Here is a 19,729-nt window from a genome sequence, read left to right as displayed (position 1 = left end):
CTGTTTCAGAGCCATGCTCACAAGCATTAACACAATGCGCACGAGTAGCCAGGAGCAGGCTGATGCGCTCTTCAGTTGAGCTTCAAGAAACCTCCCTTGCAGCCTGGCAAAGGCAAGGCACAGAGCTGCAGAAAGTAGCAGCAGGAACACAGGCCAAGCAGGCCCTGCTTCCTGAAGAGTGAGAACACGAAGGATGAGGATCAGGACCAACCACACCAAAGAAGAAGAAGAGGTGTGTGGTACCGTGGGGTATTTTCCAAAGTATGATGCGTATCGATGACGAGCATACATCTGCCTTCCAAAACTTGCTCCGCCGCTGTGCTTCTTGGGCAGCGATGCATGAAAAGCGCTCTCGTGCCTGCCCTGCGCTTGGGTCGCAGGCAGGGAGAGTTGCAAAGTGGCAGCTGCGGATGGTGCAGCGAGCCTGGAGCCCTTCCAAGCCCCGGCTGTTTGGCACAAGCAAGAAGAGCTCGGGAAATGGAGCCAAGGGAAGAGCAGAGCTTGCGCCTTTCCAAACCTGCCATGGGCAAGAGAGGCAGAGAGAGGCAGGGCACGAGCGGCGCCTCGGAGGCGCAGGAGCAGCAGGCAGGGACCGAGCGGAAAGGGCCCAGAGGAGCCCTGACAAGGGGCTGTGCTCAGTGCTACAGAGGACAAGAAGCAACCCCCGGGGGCCACCCTGGGCCCACCCTGGGAGCCTGGAAAGCTTCCTCCCCCCGGATGCGGGGCACGAGGGCCACCTTCGTGGAGCAGGAGCAGCAGGCACTTAGCCCAAATGGCCCAAAGCAGCCCTGGCAAGTGCCCGTGCTCAGTGCTGCGGAGGAAGGCAAAAACCCCCGGAGACACTTGCTAGCCCGCCGTGGGGAAAAAAAAGCCTTCCTCCCCCCAGCTGCAGGGCACGAGAGGCCATCTTCGTGGTGCACGAGCAGCAGGCAGTAACCCAGCCAAAAGGGACGAGAGGAGCCCTGACAAGTGGTCGTGCTCAATGCTGCAGAGGAAGGCAAAAAACCCCCGGGGAGCAGTGCCAATGTGCCCGGGGGAAAATTCCTTCCTGACCCCAGCGCTGGCGATCGGCTGTTCCCTGAGCATGTGAGCAAGACCTGCCTCCTCGTCCCACAGCCTGGTCACGCCTCCCAGGAGGTGCCCAAGCCCTCTTCTCCCTCACCCTGGAGCCACCTCAGGGGCTTCCCAGAGTGGCCAAATGTCCCCGACCTGAGCGACCTCGGGGGCAAGAATCCTCCCTGCGCCTGGTGGGACGCCAGTGGCTGCTCCAAAGCACTGGGACCCCTTGCTTGTCATCTAACATCTCTGCATCCCATTTCTTACGGCTGCTGCCCCGGCTCCGTGTGGGATGAGGACGGCGAGCTCTGCAGTGCTCCTCCAGAAGGCATTCCCTTGCTCTCGCTGCTGCTATCCAGCTGAAAAGGCCCGATAGCCTCGGGCACCTCCAGGGCTTGGTGGTTGTCCTCATCTCCTGAGGGGCTTGCGTCTGTTCCCCGAAGGCTGAAGCAGGATTTCCATCCATCAGATGGGCTTTGAAGGCAGCCCTGCCGGGAGCTGGCTTTGCAGTGGAGAACCTCCAGCAGACTCATCCAGGCTCTAGTCTTCTTCCCTCAGCCCTCACCAAGTAATTCCACCGGCTCCTCAAGGACCTCCTCCGGGATGTCTTCGGGCTGCGCCCAGGCCAGCTATGGCAGTGGGACACGGGACGATGCTCCCTTTTATCCTGCCGGGGGCATTGTGACTGCTGCGTTGCCGGGTGGTGGCCCTGTGACATAGGGGTGACGGGGCCCCCCCTGCGCAGCCCCGCCCGCCGCCCCTCCACCCAGCATCCTTGGGAGTTAGGCCTTTGGGGTGCTGGCCCCGAGGCAGTCCCTGTGCCCAGGAGGCCCAGGGGGCTGTCCCTGCCCTTGGTGGCCTTGCACCGGGCACAGCTGCTGGGCGTCCCTGATGTGTCCTCTGCCACTTGGCTCCCAGGGACAAACCTCATGCTGATGCTCTTCTCTCAGGTCATGGCAGAAATCAAGCCCTGCAACCAGTTCTTCCTCAGATCTTGAAAAGGGGCTAGGAGCGCGTATTTAGGCAATCTCCCGCTTCTCCATTTCCCCGTACTGAGAAGCAGCCAATGCATAAAAGCACTGAGAGAGTTGGGCATGCAACCCAACAAGATGGGCAGGAAATGATGCAGCCTCTGGAGAAAAATTGGGTTTGGGCGAGCCTGTTACAGAAACCAGGCTCAGCCACATGTATTTACAAAGTCCAGATTTACTCATTGTGATGTTTGATCCAGGGTGTGACATGCATTCATAAATGTAATGAAGAGATCACCAGTATTTGAAAAATTAAGATTATAGATATTATCCTCTTACTAGCAGGCGTTGTGGGCAAGAGATGGAAAGGATTGCAGAGGAAGTACTGTCAGGAGGGTATGTTTCACTGTTCAGTGGAAAGACAGTGGCTGTGCTAGGCAATATTAGTACCTGATTTCCCGTGAGCTTAAATGGACTTATGGTCTACCCCATTATGTGCAACAAGGAGCCTATCTGAACCATCAGCAACAGAGTTTTAAAAAAATATAAAGTTTTTTATAGAAATTGTAGATGGATTTCTGCTCTGCTCTATTGTTTGGGAGTTTTTTGTTTTGTTTTGTTTTTGGTTTTTTGTGTGTATGTATGTGTTCCCCTGTCCCTGTAAATGTCCTCAAATTCATCCTGCCAGGACCTCAAGAGCTTTTCCTTCAATATTTGTGGCTCCTGGGGTCACTGTTTGCTTCACATAGTTTTGTCAAATAGTTTAAAAGTCTGACTTCTATTTTTAATACTTGCACTTCACTGAGCTCTGTTTTTTCTCGTGTTTTAAATAAATAGCCCCCAGTATTTTCAAACCACCCTATTTGGAAATGTTATTTGTAGTTCTGCTATAATAAATTTAGTCAGAAAACTGGGTTCTGGTACTTTAGCACTTGGTCTGTTATAGTTTTGGGAAGTTGGAACAACTTTGTAAACAGCAAAATAGTATTTTTATGCATGTTTTGGATGGTACAAATGGTGCAGGGAATAAAGCAGTGAGGAACTGGTTTGTTACAGTAGCCAGTGATGTGTCTACTATCTATTTGAAATGTGTTGGTTTCCAGCTAGGCAAAAAGATGGAAAACTCTTCAGAAGAGTCTGTTCAGGAATAGCCTGAACTCTGATTTTTGACCCCATCGTGTTGTTCCCTGTGTCCCTGAACTCCACAGTGAGGTACTGGGGTCCAGTGTATTTGGGCTATTTCCACTGCCTCCAGAGGAAAAGCTGTAGAGCTTGGAAGGTTCTGTGTGAGGCGTCTGGACATGCTGACAACCAACACATGGAAATACTTGTCTGGAAAAATTGAATGCATCCCTGCAGCATGGCACACAAGAAGGGCACCATCACAGGTGAAACGTAACTTTCCTCTGTCCCCTCCTAACCACCACTGACGCTTACTCCAAGATCTCTTCAGCACCATAAAGAGGTCGTCTTGATGCAAAACAGAATTGGGACATGACTGTTAATTTGGTCCTGGTAAGGAGCTGAGGGTGGAGCTGAACAGCGAGGTGTTTATGTAGCTGGCTTTGACTACAGTCGTGGTCCAGGTTTATGCAGTGGGAAAGCTTAGAGAATAAGTGAGGGGTTTAATTTTGTAGCCTGGGAACTGCAGTTAGCCTGCTTTTTTGTAAGAGTTGCACTTCTTGAAGTATGACAACCTTCTTGTTGTTGACCTGAGGGAGGAGAGGAGGAGTCAAGCAGTGACTGTGGGCAGGATGCGAGGAAGGCACGGGCTCTTAGGCGGCATGACAACCTCTTTCTGACTCTGATGGTAATCAAGAGAAATGGAAGCTAGAATTTGGCAGAGGGAAGGGACATAAAAATGGTTCCTGCCTGTGTCACCCAGGCCAAACGAAAGCAAAAAGCAGGGGGACCATTTGTCTTGTTTTGGAAATTGGCATTACAGGCTTTTAAATATACATGTGACCTATGTATTTATTAGTGACTAAAGATATATTCCCTCTTAACAACGCATTTTCACTCTGTAAAATGACTGTGGCATCAAGGATTTCTAAGTTTCCTGACCTTCTGCTTCTCTGAGATCAAGTCTACTCCCTTCATTCAGGCTTCTGCCTCTTTTCACACCATCGGCCAGATGCTTCCCTCCTGGCCTGTCACTACCAGACATCACCCTGGGGATTGCGTCCAGCTGTGCCCTCCACCCATGGCTAACATGGGCCAGCTGTGCCAGAGATCCCTTTTCCTCCAAAGGCTCAACAGTCGGGAGAGGGCTTGGGAGATGAAGGAAAGGTTTAGTGCCTCTTCAGTCAGTCAAGCCCAGCCCAAGAAACTCTTGGGTACTTTTCTCTGAACCCTTGTTTGGTGAAGGAGTATTTCTTGTGCCGAAGCTGCACTGATGGGAAAGGCAATAAGTCACCAAGCCACCTCCGTGCTCTCATTTACCAACACCAAGACCCTTTCCTCCAACCCTGAGAAAGCCAATGCATGAGGTGAGGTGAGGACATGAGGTGAAGACATGATGAGAGAGGTGAGATGGTTTTTTTGTTCGTTTTGGTTTTCCTTTCTCTCTCTCTCTCTCATATTTTTTTAGCAATTCTGGCTTGATTTGTAGACAAGGATTGTAACTGATGCACACTTAGCACAGAAAGCAAGTCCTCTGGGACCTGTGAGAAAAAAATTTCCTCTGTAGACTCAGGCTGGCTGGAGCTATGCAATAACTTCCAGATGTTTTGTAAGGAGATGTGTTAGATGGAGGAGTGGTGCTGGCTTACCTGTAGTTCCTCATACTTGTGGTTTTGAGTTGTGTTAAAAAAAGAAGCCTCAGCTGTAATTATTTTGTGTGGGAGGAGTCCCTAGTTTTGAAGCAAGACTCAGCGCAGAGGCTCACATTAGGATCTTTGGGATGTTCATTTATGAGCATAGTTTTCCTGAGAAGGTGGGGTGGAAGAACAGGGAAATCTGGAGAATCACCTAAATGGGGGGGGGGGGGGGGGGGGAAGAATGACAGCTATAAACTCCCTGTGCAACAGCAACTTGGATATAATTTTTCTCCAAAGAGATATTGCTGATTTCAAACACTGTTCTAATTGTTAGCTCTGGCACTTATGTGGGTTTCTGTGGAAAAGCTGTTTTTGAAAACAGAAGTCCAAAAAGATGCTATGTTTCTCCCTAAATCTCAAGGTTGTCTTGTTTCTTCGTATAACAAAAAAAAAAACCCCAAAACCTCAACACACAAAAAAACCCACAGGAGAATTAGCATTTACAGTATTACTTGAAACACAAGTCTGCCATTGATTTCATGCCCTGAGAGGCAGCAGTTTGCTGTGTTTTGCAAGAAGGTTCAGCTAGGACAAGGATTAATTTGATTATCTTTATTTATTAATGCTTATTTTCTGACACAGAAAAAAAAAAAAGGTATTCTCGGAGGGAGGAGGAAGGGGCAGAATGGATGCCCCTTCCTCATGTGGGAAAAAGAAGGACACCTGAAAATTAGCTCTGTTTCCAAACTGGGAGCTGGCTCTTTTCTCCGGGGAGATATTCCTCCATCTGCATTGGTACTCTGAATCAGCAGTGTTTCAGAGAAACTGGAAAAGCTCATGGCTGGGGAGAGATTAGAAGAGCAAGGAGCAACATGATGGGGGACTCAGGGAAGATGCAGCCTCCAGCAGCAGAGACCAGAAGAGAATTAATTTCCCCTTGAAACATAGTCCTTGTGTTGGATATCACTGGCATGTCACCAGAAATCATTAGCAAGAAGAGCACTATCCAAAGCTAGGTAAACCTAGATGGTGCTAAGTTACTTTTCTTGGGAACAGAGATGTGTCCAGTGTTACTAAATCTTCCTTGCCTCCTGAGCTCTACTATTTTGGCCTTAGGCAATGTCAGAATTGAGGTATGGTAGCCCTGTTTCCTACCCACTGCCTTAATTTGAGTTTACTATACTGACCTTATTGGGAATGCAGCCCACAGACTGATCTGCCATCCTCAGAGACACAGTTACGGTTCATCTTGACCCTGACTGGCTGTAAAAACGTCATCCCAAAACTCGATGCAAAACAAGGCCCTCGTGGATCGGCAAATTCAATTTGTTGCACTTGTCACATGAAAAGAAAATTTTTCTTGCAGTCCACCAAGCTTCCCCTGTAGTATGTAAGTCTGAAATTATTGATCTTATTTCAACTCCTATGCAAATCCAGTAGTCACCCTGGGTTTTGGCTAGTAATTGCTAGTGTTAAGTGCTGTGGGCACCAGATTCTGCTCCATCGCTTCCAACAGGAAATACCTGTATTTGTACACACACAGAGCACAACTGGATTAAACCCTTTTGTTGAATGGAAACAACATATGAATGCTATTAGATCAGTATAAAGAATTAGTCTGTTTTAATACACTGAATTAGGATTATTTTTACCAGATTTTTTTTTTTTTTTTGAGTTGTGAATGCAGTTTCTTTTGAATATAGACAGCAAGGCCTCCAAACATCCTTCATAGCTTATACTGGCATACTGCCTTCTCTTGCTGGTGTCTTCTTGCTTGTTATCTTTGTCCTAGCATAAACTTCAGAGTCTGTTGACTCAATTTGTGCAAGATCCTTTGTAGTTGCTGTAGCAATATGCAAGTTTAAGTAGAATCGACTCTTAGTAACCCACTTAGTGTGGTTTGTTGAAGCACAAAGTTTACAGTTTGGCTGGAGGGGCTTAGAGATTAATCAAGTCAAACAAAACACATGAAACATTCAATGCTATTAGAACATATAGGGTTTCTAAACCAAAAGGAAAAGGGCTGCAAAATGCTGTATTGAGCTGATATTACCATCATAATACTTTCTTTTTCTGTTGGCTGTGCCTTACTGCTTGCTGTTGGTGTCAGTAGAGCAAATCCCCTGGTATGGTTGCTTGTTTGTTAAATGAGCTGTCCTAGAGTAGGTAGGGATAAAATAGTGGCAGAGAAACAGTGACTCATTTATCCTTTGAGAAGCCTTTGTCAACATCCTTTTGAGATAGATTGATGAAGTGGATGCTTCTCAATATGAGCTACTAAATGTCCTGGCTGGCCTTGCAAAAGGCTTGAAGAAAGCTGAGCGTGAGTGAGGAAGGGCTCAGGGAGCTAAAGCAAAATGAGATTTCCAGGTGGAATTAGGGTTTTGGCAGCGAGAAAAACAGCTGGGAGAAAAGCTGGTGAGAGCAGGCCTTGGAGGAGATCTCAGAGAGGAGAAAGGGGGCGGTAGGAAGGAGAGGGAGTGAGGGAGGGGAATTACGAGTGAGATGGTTGGGTAGGAGTGAAGTATTCAGGAAATGGAAGAAGACAGCAAGTAATTTTAAGACAGAAGAACTGAAGATGGAGTGGTTTGCATAAAAGTAGCAATCAGGTAAAAATGGGAAAGAGTACAAGTCTTGGTGAAGAGAAGGGGTTGGCAAGAAGCATATTTGTGGTCCTCAAAAGAAGACCTTTTTATATACAGAGAAAGAGAGAGACTTGTGGAAAGAATGGGAAGTGTAATGGGCTTGGAAGTGCTGATGAGAGACAGGGAATTTTAGGGAATTAAAATAATACAGGGAAAGGAGGAAGGGACTTACAGCTCAGAGGCAAGATGGGCTTGCAGAATAGCAGGACAGAATGAGTGTTGCAGCAGAGACAGGATCATCCAGGGAGCAGAATGGGAGGAGCAAAGCCTGAGGGGGTAATAAACCAGGCAGAAAAGGAAGAGCAAAGTAGCAGAGTCCAGAGGAAGATGAGTTTTTAGGGGAGAGGACAGGATACACTCCTTCTCACTAGCACTTTATTCTCTTCCACCATCCTATTGATACCCGTTTTTCCTGTTATCTTCCATGTCTGTTTCTACTTTTGCCATTTTCTCCATCCATCCATCCATCCATCCATCCACCCTCACTCATCAAGAAGTTGTTCAGAAGGCAGCTTCCCTGTGTCATGTTGACCTCAGGTTGAATTCAGCAGATATTTTAGGCAGAGGGTTAGTTGCAGGATTGACTTCTGGTAAATTATAGATGGAGTGCTCTGCTTTCCTATTGACCATACCGTATGGTTTACTTCCTGGGAAACATCTCTATTTTCCTCTTCACTTGAGATAGGTGTTTCTCTTCCAAACAATGCTGGATTCTTGAATTCTTTTTGTTAGAGGCTTTTTACAACATTTGCAAACAGCTGGAAATCCTTCTGTGTAGGGGGAATCCTCATAGGTCACTGGGAAATGCAATAAAAAGAGACCATTTGTGTACAAGGATCAATAAATCTGAATGCAATTGTAGCAAGTGAGAAGAAACAGTCTGTCATGAAAGAAGGGGAAAAGGCTGAAGTGGACCACTGAGTGAGAATGCTACTTACACTGGAAAACCCTACTGTATCTTTTGCTAGAAAAGCCTGTGCAAGGCAAAGTAATCATAACTGACCAAAATTAATGGGACCTATCGTGACATTGAAAGAGTTAAAAAGAAAATTAGAAGTTAGTACTGTAGATGTAGGAAGGGATTTTGAGAGAGTTTATAAAGTTAGCAAGATTCAAGGAGGTCAAGAATCTGATGATCCCAGAGGGACAAACACAGTGCGATTTGCAGCCAGTTTGCAGATTGGGCTCTTGCTGATCTTGAAAATATGAATTAGAGTTATTTGGAGCAGTAGGTAAGAGATACAGAACACTAGCTGTTCTGGGAAGACGCATCGGTAAGTATTTGGCAGCACCTGGCACTGACTCCCTCAAAAAGGTTGTTATACAAATCACAGAATCAAAGAATTGTTAAGGTTGGAAAAGACCCTTAAGATCATCGAGCCCAACCGTTAACCTAGCACTGCCAAGTCCACCACTAAACCATGTCCTCAAGCACCACGTCTACCCATCTTTTAAATACCTTCAGGGATGGAGACTCAACCGCTTCCCTGGGCAGCCTATTCCAGTGCCTGACTGCCCTTTCAGTGAAGAAATTTTTCCTAATATCCAACCTAAACTTCCCCTGGCACAGCTTGAGGCCGTTTCCTCTCATCCTATCGCTTGTTACTAGGGAGAAGAGACCGACCCCCACCTCGCTACAACCTCCTTTCAGGGAGTTGTAGAGAGCGATAAGGTCTCCCCTCAGCCTCCTCTTCTCCAGGCTAAACAACCCCAGCTCCCTCAGCCGCTCCTCCTAAGACTTGTGCTCCAGACCCTTCACCAGCTTCGTTGCCCTTCTCTGGACACGCTCCAGCACCTCGATGTCCTTCTCGTAGTGAGGGGCCCAAAGCTGAACACAGGACTCGAGGTGCGGCCTCACCAGTGCCCAGTACAGGGGCACTATCACCTCCCTGGTCCTGCTGGCCACACTATTCCTGATACAGGCCAGGATGCCATTGGCCCTCTTGGCCACCTGGGCACACTGCTGGCTCATGTTCAGGCAGCTGTCAACCAACACCCCCAGGTCCTTTTCTGCCAGGCAGCTCTCCAGCCACTCCTCCCCAGGCCTGTAGCGTTGCATGGGGTTGGTGTGACCCAAGTGCAGGACCCGGCACTGAGCCTTGTTGAACCTCGTACCGTTGGCCCCGGCCCATCGATCCAGCCTGTCCAGGTCCCTCTGCAGGGCCTTCCTGCCCTCCAGCAGATCGACACTCCCACCCAACTTGGTGTCATCTGCAAACTTACTGAGGGTGCACTCGATCCCCTCATCCAGATCATCAATGAGTCAGAACGTATTTGAAACAGGTGCTGGAAATCCCTAAATCTTTGTGTGTGTGTGTTTTGGGTGGTTGTTTTTTTTTTTTTTTTTTTTTGATTTTTTTTTTAACAACAGAATATTGACAAGAATAGAGCACAGCTGCAGTTGTTCAGGGTTTGACAAATACCAACTATGGCTATAGCAGAGCCAAAAGAGGCTTTGAAAGAGGATGTGAAAAGTTCAACGTACAGATAAAGAAAGAGATGAAGGTGAAAATCAGAAACTCGAGCAGAAGATCACAGAACTGAAAGCTGACGCATCCTACAGCTTCTGACGCCCTGGCAGAAAAAGCTGAGAAATGCTGTGACATATCAAAGAAGCAGGCGGGTAATTTGGTAGTTACTGGGGAGTATGTGGAGGATGGAAAGTTCATAGAGGCTGCTACAAGATAGAAATGCTAGAAGGTAAAGGCATTCCTTTATGTAGCAAGCCAGAACTCACACTATTATTCTCCTGCTCGCTTGGTAAAATCAGAGAGGGAGAAAAGGGACTATATAGAGGAGTAACGGGTATTTTCACTGGGATGAGGCCATGAAGTGTGTCCTGGAGTGTTTCAACATAGTGCAGAGAACAAACTGAATTTCTGACTTCATTAGAGGGGTAGGTTTCAAGTCAGATAATCCTGACTTGAAAATAATTTATCAATAGCCACTCTTGCATTCAGAATTCAATAACATGGGAATGAATTTCTAGCACATCACAGTGGCCGTCCTGCAGATACTCCAGAATAGCAGCAGCTCCTGAGAAATGATGGAGAAAACTGTAATAGTGTCCTCCTCAGTAATGCCAAACAAGGACCTCAGGATGCTGCTGAGGTTGATGGAGAATGAATGTCTGTGGAAAGGCAATGTATGTGATTCTGCCTGCTCTCACTCCAGAAACAGGGACAAATTCACAATTTTTAAACCTTCTCATGAGCTTTTCATCCCAGGATGTCCCAGTGGGATCAAATACAAAATATAATGGCTGAAGCTGTTCAAAGAAGGTGGAGAAAACATAATTTGTTATCAAAGAAAGGAATAAACCAGAAGTCACTCTGCATGTAGAGGGGCACGTTGATGTATTACTTTATTAAATTATTTATTAAGCAATTTGTTATTTTAATTCTTGATAACTGATCCATTAATTATTAATTTGTTAATATAGGCTTTGCAGAGTCAAAAAAGTTTCTTGGGAGTTAAAAAATTGGGAATTTAAAAATTAGAAATCAGTCAATGAATCTTACCTCATTAAACCTTTTAGATTTTCACAGGGAAAAGCCTTAGCAGTGTTTTTATCCTTTCTTAGAGCAAGAATTTTTTCTGTCATGAAGCAGCTGCAGTAATGTCTGAAGCCTATGAAGAAGAAAATCAGGTAACAGATGGAAAAATACTTGCATATAATTACACTTAAAGTTAAGATCAGAAAGGAAATAAAAAATGGTCTTCCCACACCTAAGCCTCATTGCCTAATAAAAAATAAGGAGAATCCATCTGCCACCAACCAGAGGCTGAGCCAGACTCAGAATAGGTGTTTTGTAAGTCAACTGAAATGGGAAATGAAATTAGTGAATGAAATGTCTTTACAGCAGCACAGATGTGTATGAAATGTCTGGCTCTGCCAGGCTCACATAGCACTTCTGTGGGCTCCAAGCAGGGGAGCGCAGGACTGTTAGTACCTACTGGAGTTTCAGTGTAATGTTATGGATTATCTAACTTATGTCTAGACCTGTCAGCATACATTTATTTGATGCTAGTTGACCAACATGTGAGTGTTAACACGGAATGTGCTCGAAAAGGGATGGCAACAGCTCTTGTATCACGTTTTTAAGGCTCAGTAGATGCGTGCAGAAGTAACTGTGTTCCCTAGCAGCCCATCCTACTGCATCTCTTAAGTCCATCCACCAGCTGAGCCAGAAAAGTATTAAGAGACTTTGATCTCCTCTAAGTCTGCTCCAGGCATGACAGAAGAGCACCCTCCCTCCTCAATGCCCTGAAGCAACGGCAACTTAATCTGGAAGTTTTCTTCAGGATGACAAATGTTGACTGAATATAGCAGTGGGATCTGGCAATGGAATAATTTGTAAGTAACTGAGAGCATCAGAACATGTTTAATAATGTGCAGTTTTGCAGATTATGTATAATGTGAAAACCTGACAAACTTCAAGTTGCCATGACAGCTTTGTCACAAAAACTGTGTACACTTTTATGTGGAAATGGTGACAGAAGTGATGCGTGAGTTTTAAGTAATCAGTAGATGAGATGGTATTGGGGGCAGGGAGGGAATTTGGCATCCCAAAAGGGAAAATGTTACAAAACAGAGGGAAAGAGAGATTTGGGATGCTGGGGAGGATGCAGCCTGGGGCCTCTGTGGGCTGGAGGGACTGGTGGGAGGAGAAGCAGTGAGCGAGGGCCCAGGAGCAGAGGTTATTGGTGGGCATTAATAGTTCTCAGTGGGAGGACATAGAAAAAGACTTAAAAGCTGTTCAGAATGTGAGTGACAAGACATCCAGTTAAGAAGCATAAAAACAGCTGTTAAGAGCATTGTGTGCCAGGCCAATACATGAAAAACCAGTTCCTGCATATTATACAGCACCGTACTTAGTACCAAGGTTACAAGAAGGTGTAGAGAAGCCCAGCATGGGCAGGGGAGGGAGGAAAGCATTTGGGTTCATAAACCACAAGATGTTGGAACAAGGCAAAATAGTAAACGTGAACTGATGGAGGAAAAAGGAGTCCTTGGGGGTCCACTCTGCTCAGGAGGAGCGTGGGCTCGAGAGGACAGCACTCATCACCATGCCTGTGGCAGTGCCAGATAGTCTGCATATGGGTCTATGTCCCCCGAAGATATGGGCAGGAACGGAGGATGGAGTTTGGGAACCGCTGGATGCCTTGTGCTCACAGAGAGGTGGTGCCTGGAGATGCTGCTTTAAGGCCCTGAAGGGTGCATTTCTGGCAAGTGATTTTCCTTGGCTGAAGAGTCCCCGGACTGTGCATTACAGCCAAGGCAGCTGGTGGAGGCAGAGTGATGCCTGGGCTGTGAAGGCTGAAGAAGGCAAGAACGAGGTAACGTGGTATAGACCGTGTCCAGTGTGTGGCACAAGCCCGCTGACATGACTGGCGGGGATTTTATTTAGCGATCGAACAAGTAACACAAGCAGGAGACGCTGAGTCCTTGGTCACAAGTCCCACAACATTCAGCTGTTGACCTTTTGCTATTGCCTCTCTGGAAGCTGTGGGTCAGCAGAATGGAGTCCTCCTTCCTCTCCAGTCAGATGTGACGAGTTAATGAGCAGATAGCTAAAGGAGTTGATAGCCTAGGGAGTCCATGTCTCCACAGAGATGTAGATTTGCAAGGAAATTCTGCTTGGTTAGAGCTACCCCATATGTGATCAGACTAGATGCTGTGCACAGGAATTTAGTGAGCTTTTTCTAATAAAATGACATTATAATACAGCTGGTCATTCTCATGCACAAAGCTGGAGGTTTAGAAAGAAACTTGAAGAAATGTATGGAAAGCACAGATCTTGAATCCCTGGAAAGGATTTGGAAGTTCCAAAATACTGAGAATTATTATGAGAGCTTGTTGGACAGTTACGAAGAAACATGAACGAATGTTAGCAAAGTTTCAGAAGGCTGATGGAAAGTGGACCATAGAGGTTAGGATGCACAAAAGTTAGAAAACTTGTGAGGAAAAGGGACACTTGGAAAGTTAGCTGAAACTAACATGAACTAGCAAGGATTTTTATTAACAAGAGAGAGTAGAAAAAATATTAAAACTAAGGATTTAAAGAAAGCAGGTATCGTTAATATAACGAAGGGCTGGGATGTCAAGGAGGTATTAATCTCAGAGGGAGTCCCTGGCATTAATCCCAGGGGACAGTGCTCCTGCTGTCAGCTTGTACTTGTGTGTTACTTTACATAATCAATTAAAACGTTACCCATAACTCATTGATGTGGTGAACTTTATTCCAAAAACTGTCCCTTCCTGCTCTTGAAATAGCAACCTACAGCCTTGCCAAGGCATAGTTTACTCTCTAAGGCCAAGTTCACCCAAGTTTATCCTGCAGTTGCAGCTGACCATTTCACCTCCAAAGAAGTCCGGTGTACTGGTATCTGCTTGTTATCCCTCATCACCCTTCTGTCCTGTAGCTGCAACGTCTACACCTAACTATTCAAACCCTTAGTGCATCAGGGCAGTGCTGCAGAAAACAGAGCCGGGAGAGTGTTCGGAGAGAAATTTCCCTAGAGAGGCTTTATCAGCCTTGGTTCTCTTCCATGCTGTCTGTCCTGCGAGTTGTTAACCCTGTTCCAGGGGGAGAGCGTGCTTCAAGATAACCTCTTTGCTCCTCTGGGACAAGCAGTAACTGCCTGGCATTTCCTTGGTCGTTCATTCATTAATGGAAAAAACATGACCTGATCAGTAAAAAAATCTGACCAACGCTCAGTAAGGTCCGTTTGTACACTAGCAGCTACCAACGAAGGAACCTAGGCCAATGGAACCATTCAGGGTACATCTTTTACCCTGGCAGCATGGACTTAGCTGTTCTTCCTGATTTCATTGGTCTGAGAAAGAAATGAAGAGCAGCCTGAAATTTATATTTAGTGTTACTTGTGTGAAGACTCTCTCTGGAGTCTTGTACTGGCTTAACAGATGGAGCCAGGGCAGAGATTCATATTGTGATGCTTATTTATTAATGCAGCTTTTTCTGAGACAGGGAAAAAAATATGTTTTTGTAGGAAACCTTTTCCCCTTCCCCGGAATGGAAAAAGAATGACATCTGGACATCTCCTATTCAGCTGCACTTGGGATGCATATTTTCCCCAGACATGCATTTCTGAATCTCATGACATTCTGGTTGCTTAGAAGTAGTTCCAGTAGCCAGTTTCTTTTTTCCACAAAAAGGAGTTTGAATAAAACAGCAGTTTTGTTTTATGTTGGTGCCCTGTTTCTTTCTTGACCTCAAGAAACTTCTGCTCTTACTTATCTAGCCAGAAAATATAGAAAAACAGAAAAGAGTAAAAATTTACCAGGGGCAGTTCTTGCTCGATGGGTGCAATAATAGGCTGTTGTTGACTCTGTTGTCTGTAAGACAGGCTTCTGAAGTATTAGGAAGAAGATTTAGATAGGCAAGGAATCCAAATTATGATGTTTATTTCTTAATGCCTGTTTTACTGAGAGGCAGAAAAAAGGACCGTTGCTGGAGGAGCTGCTGTGAACTCTCTCTTCCACTCATCAGTCCTTGTGAAAAAGATGGAAATGTCCTCTTTGGCTCTTTTCCCCAGGCAAACATCCCTCCTTCTGACTGATATTCTGCATCAGTGATGTTTAAAATAAGCCAGAGGGGCAAAGGCCCAGAGTCAGAGGAGACTAAAAGAGTAGGGAATAGGGAATTAAGGACTCAACAGAGAGGCTGCATTTATGGGAAAGATCAGATGAAAGACAAACCTGGAAAATTTTGATATTTTGCTCCCCTTGGGGCCTAATTTACCAGCTTGGTACTCCTGTAGAAAGAAAATGATTAATTGGGAGCATGGTATCTAGCAGTTCCCACAGAGCACAAATCCTGGACTAATGACAGTGCCAGTGGCTTGACTTGTCTTTGCGAAGATAAGCAACAACCAGTTTACCAGCCCCCATAATTTCTGGCCTGTGGAACGGTATCGGTTTGGCATTCAACGCCAAGAGAACTGGCAGGGCTCAGGGAACACAGAAATGCCCTTTAGTTATGACTTCTTCCCACTGCCTTGAGCTGTGCATCCTCTGTTGAGACTATGGGCCAGCATGGCCCTGAATCTGCTCTTAAGCCTGCAAGAATACAGATCATGATGCATAAAACCCAGTAACAAACCGATTTTATGGTTGGCAGATGACACTTGTTGAGTTGGCATGTAGCAAAACAAAGGTGCTGCAGTGTGGAGCCCAGCTGGCTCCATCTCTCTGCAACTTGTAGTTGAGATTAATGGAAATCTTTTCATTGGTACTAAAAACTCTGGGGACCAGTTCTGCTCAGTTAGCTGTTTCAGCCGGACATGTTGTGTATCTTTACACACAGAGCGGACTGTACCTTGGGTTGGTGCTGACTTTACACACTGCTTATATGACCCTCTTGCCCCAGTTTGATTATTCTCTTCCACTTTTTTTCTGGGGCGAAGGGAAGGGGGAGGGAATCAGAGGAACTGGACAATGCAAGAAAACCAGCAGCTGCTTCTTTCCTGTCATATGCAAGGTTTCACAAGTGCATTTTTTCTTCTCTCAGTGTGCTTAGTAGCTGTGTCTCAGAAGTGGTGAGAAAACATTTTTGAAAAGCCAATTGTATGCAAAGAAGTACTTAGATATTTCCTTGCTCTTGGCTATATAATTCTGTATTTCAAAGTGTGGCCAGCTGCTTTGAAATCAGCAATGGTCTAGGAAATTTGGGAGGCTAATACCAGGCTGATGAGAGAATTGTCTCTGTGCTAGCCCCAGCCACTGAATTATCCTCCATCCTCAGGTTTCCCCTTCCTTCTGTCCCTGTAGCCAGGGTGACACGAAGCCGTGCGTTTCCCACTGCCTGTAGAGCGGCAGTTAGGGCTGGCTCTGCCAGGCCGAGACCGAGCCATGATGATCGTTGCTTCTTCAACATCCAGGCTGAATTGCTCCAATTTTTTTTAATTTTTGCTAGGAATCCCCACATTTAGTTCAGGGAAGGATGACCGCTGAACTAGGGCCTCCTTCCTGCTCCCTCCTGCCTTGTCCTCTGGCTTCTCCATTTCCCCTACTGCTCTCGCTATCCACGTCTCTTCCATTGCCTCTCTCGTGCCCTTTTCTCTCTGCTGCATATTGCCACTTACTGATGCAGTCAGGCTAGAGAGAAGCAGCATGTTTGGAAGAAGAGAAGGTGCCTTTGCTTCCCCAGGCTTGTCACGCCTGCAGGTCAGCGCCTACTCTCTGGAAGGAAGCATAAGAGGAAGAATAATATTACTGAGACATCCCAGCAAAGAACAAAATCAGTCTTTCATCTCATCGGCACATGGCAATGCGGGAAATGCCTGAGTAATTAGAGAAAACCAAGTCTTTCAACTTGCTTTGCATATATAGTCTATGGCAAATTCTTGATTGCAGAATCAAGCAATTGCATTTTCATATTGCTACTTATTTGTTTTCTAGGGTTTGATTTTGTGGATTGCTGAATAGGGTTTGCTGCGCATTTGTGTTAAACGACTGAAATGAGCACGTCTCCTAAATCCCATCCATTCCAGTTTCTTGGCTCTGAGGGTAACCTGTACGCTCCAGAGATACCCACATTAGCGTGGCTTGCTTCTGGCATACAGGTTACCTTGGGTGCTCCTCCAACACAGGGAAAGGGGGGTTAGAAGTGGCAGGAAGAGCAGAGAGAGTTTGGCAGGGTTTGAGAAATGGATTCAAGAGAAGATGGTAACATCACTCAAACAAACCAAGTCCCTGTTTGTCCTAATCTTGCACACACATGTAGGCCTGTCCCCCTGTGTCCCGCTGATTCAGAACACCAGTCTGAAGGCCAGGGAATCATATACATGGTCCATAGCCCTCTGTGCACCTCCGAAGGTGCCAGGCAGGGTAGGGCTGATCTTGGTGGCCTTCTCTCTGTTCCTCTGTGAGACAGCCAAAGCCCAAGACTTCAACTCTCAGCTGAGTAAGGTGTTATTTGGACAATTTCATATCGGCATGCAAAGCCTTCACTTTTCTGTGCAGCTGGAGATTTGCTTCTCTCTGTCTCAGTCTGTGCCCTGCCCTGGTATAAATTAAGGTGATCCTGGACCCTTTACAGTGGTGAGGTGTGTATTTTTGCAGGTTTTAAATGAAATACACTTGACCCTATCAGCAGGATAGCGCTTACAGTTATTCAGGGCGCTGCAGGCAAACAGCATAACTCAGAGGAAAGACATGCATAATGCAAATCATAAATGATTTAGGCCAAAAGAACAGATCTGGTGTGTTAATCTTTGAAGAACACGTAAAGACATCTCTGTTGAGACCAGGGGAAGGCTGAGAGAGCAGCGGACTTGCTGAGGCCTGACCTTGCTCTGCATCAGGTTTCTCAGGGACACTGTGCCACAGCCGCAGGCAGTCGGGGAGAACTGGCTGATGCACCAGCCAGAAAAACCACCTGATGATCCAGAACAGACTGTAAGGACAAAGGCCATTGCTAAGGGACGTAGTGAGAAAAAGCCAATAGCGTACCGATGGTTCTTCCTCCTCCTGTGCCCTGCAGCGTTTCATTGTAATTGCTTATCCTACGCGAAAATGTTATTATACCATGGGAGTGCAGAACCCTGAAACCTAAGGGTATTGATGACAGACAGCATCCATGTAGAAATAAGTGGCTTCCCAAAGAGGAACAATACCCATCTTGTGCCTACGCACAGCAATGCAGATTTCATCTGGAAGCCTGGCGTTCCTCCATGCTCAGCAGCCTGTAATTCTTTTGGAATAATTTTCTCCTCCTTTCTGGGGTATGAATATAAATGACATTTCTTGCTTCGGGGCATTTGGACAGGCTCCATATAGATTCAACACACAAATTCATTGTAAACGATATGTCTGCCAAAGCTCACACATGGATGTTGCTCTTCATTGCACCTGGCTTTCCTCTGTTTCATGCTAGGGGAGTTGACAGAGGTGTGCGTGCCCCATAGCAAGCTGAGGACCACGCTGCAGAACAGCCTGTCAACTCATGTGGTTGCACTCTTACAAACTTCCAGGGACCTCTAACAACCACCACAATAGAAAATACTAAACTTAGAACATTCCCTAGTTTTTTTATCATATTTTTAGAAACAACTAAAGCCTTTATTAGCTTTTAACAAGTATCAGTTTTTCTTTCTATCAACACAAGCCTAAGGATGAAACCAGCCAAAAGCAATAGAAGGCTTTTAATGGCCTCCTTAATTATTTCCATCAAATTTAAAAACAAGCAAACAAACAAAATAGTGTTGAAGCCTACAAATAGGAAAGCTGTGAGAATTAGAACTTTATGGCATATTCTGTGAGTATTCTTGACAGGAATAAAAAAAGAGAAAATAAAATACTAACTCATCTGCTCAACACGAACTGTTTAAACTACAGTACTTTTCTCTTTCAGCCGCTTTGGAAGACAATTATCTTCCTCACTTTCATAGTTGATTTCCTTACCTAAGCTGTCTTTTGGATCCTTTTAGGTAACAGCAAAATAAAAATTTCCCAATACACTAAATGATTGTAGAGCATGATTATACACGTACGGCGGCATGTCACTGAACAGCCTCTAAACCTCCCCTGTCTTCATCTAAGACTTTATGCCGAGTTGAAGATGTCATTATTGGCTGGATAATTGCCCAGAGTCAAATACAAGTTGTTCTGTGAGCGGCAGAGCTAATGAAGCCTGCTTTGCCACGTTGTTTGTGCCTTTTGTCCCTTAATTCCTTTTTCTGCATGGAAAGGCCATTGTAAAATGTGTCCCACAGGAGAGACCAAGTGTGCTGGGATCTGCAGTCTCTTTCTCTAGCTCCCTGTTTTTCCCCAAAACTTGTAGGACTCCAGATAGGTCTGAAATGATTTCCTCTCCTTTTCAAATGTGATTGAAATGTGTCAATGGCCTCCAAAAGTATTAGGATTACCATGAACCACTAAGCAGTGGCTCAGCCCCAGACGAGCATGTTCCTCATCAAATTAGCGCTACTGTTGGTGAAAAATGCTAGCCTGGCACCATCTGAGATGAAATATGGTTAGGCAGAGAGCTGGGTATGCCCTGACGTATGCACTGATGAGCAGTGAGAGAAGAAGCTTTCTCAGCTCTCCTCGTTGTGGTGGAAATCTAGGAGAACATGTGGGTCTCTTGAAGGAAGTTGCCAACTGGAGAAGAATAGCAGCTAAGTGAGATAAACATTTGTGCTTGTGTGAGAAGAACATGTAAAGAGTTGGATTGGGAATGTCGCTGGCAGACTGCAATGGACTGCGCTTATTATTACTGAAGTAGGCATCCAACCCGAAGGCAGTGGCCTCCTGCCCAACAGGGCTGAGCTG

The 19,729-nt window shown here is 45.8% G+C and overlaps 1 protein-coding gene across 1 annotated transcript in view; it reads left to right on the top strand.

The window, feature by feature from the left end:
- Positions 1–2,881, top strand: part of BLVRA (biliverdin reductase A) — a 45,819-nt gene extending 42,938 nt beyond the window's left edge. The window contains exon 8 of the transcript XR_014228722.1: positions 10–2,881. The gene's annotated coding sequence lies outside the window, so the exon portion shown is untranslated. The remainder of the gene's footprint in view (positions 1–9) is intronic.
- The last annotated feature ends 16,848 nt before the right edge of the window (positions 2,882–19,729 follow it).

Source organism: Platalea leucorodia, assembly GCF_965183815.1.
Source record: "Platalea leucorodia genome assembly, chromosome: 1".
NCBI lineage: Eukaryota > Metazoa > Chordata > Aves > Pelecaniformes > Threskiornithidae > Platalea > Platalea leucorodia.
Note: the sequence above shows the minus strand (reverse complement) of the source record. Positions and strands in the feature narration are given on the sequence as shown.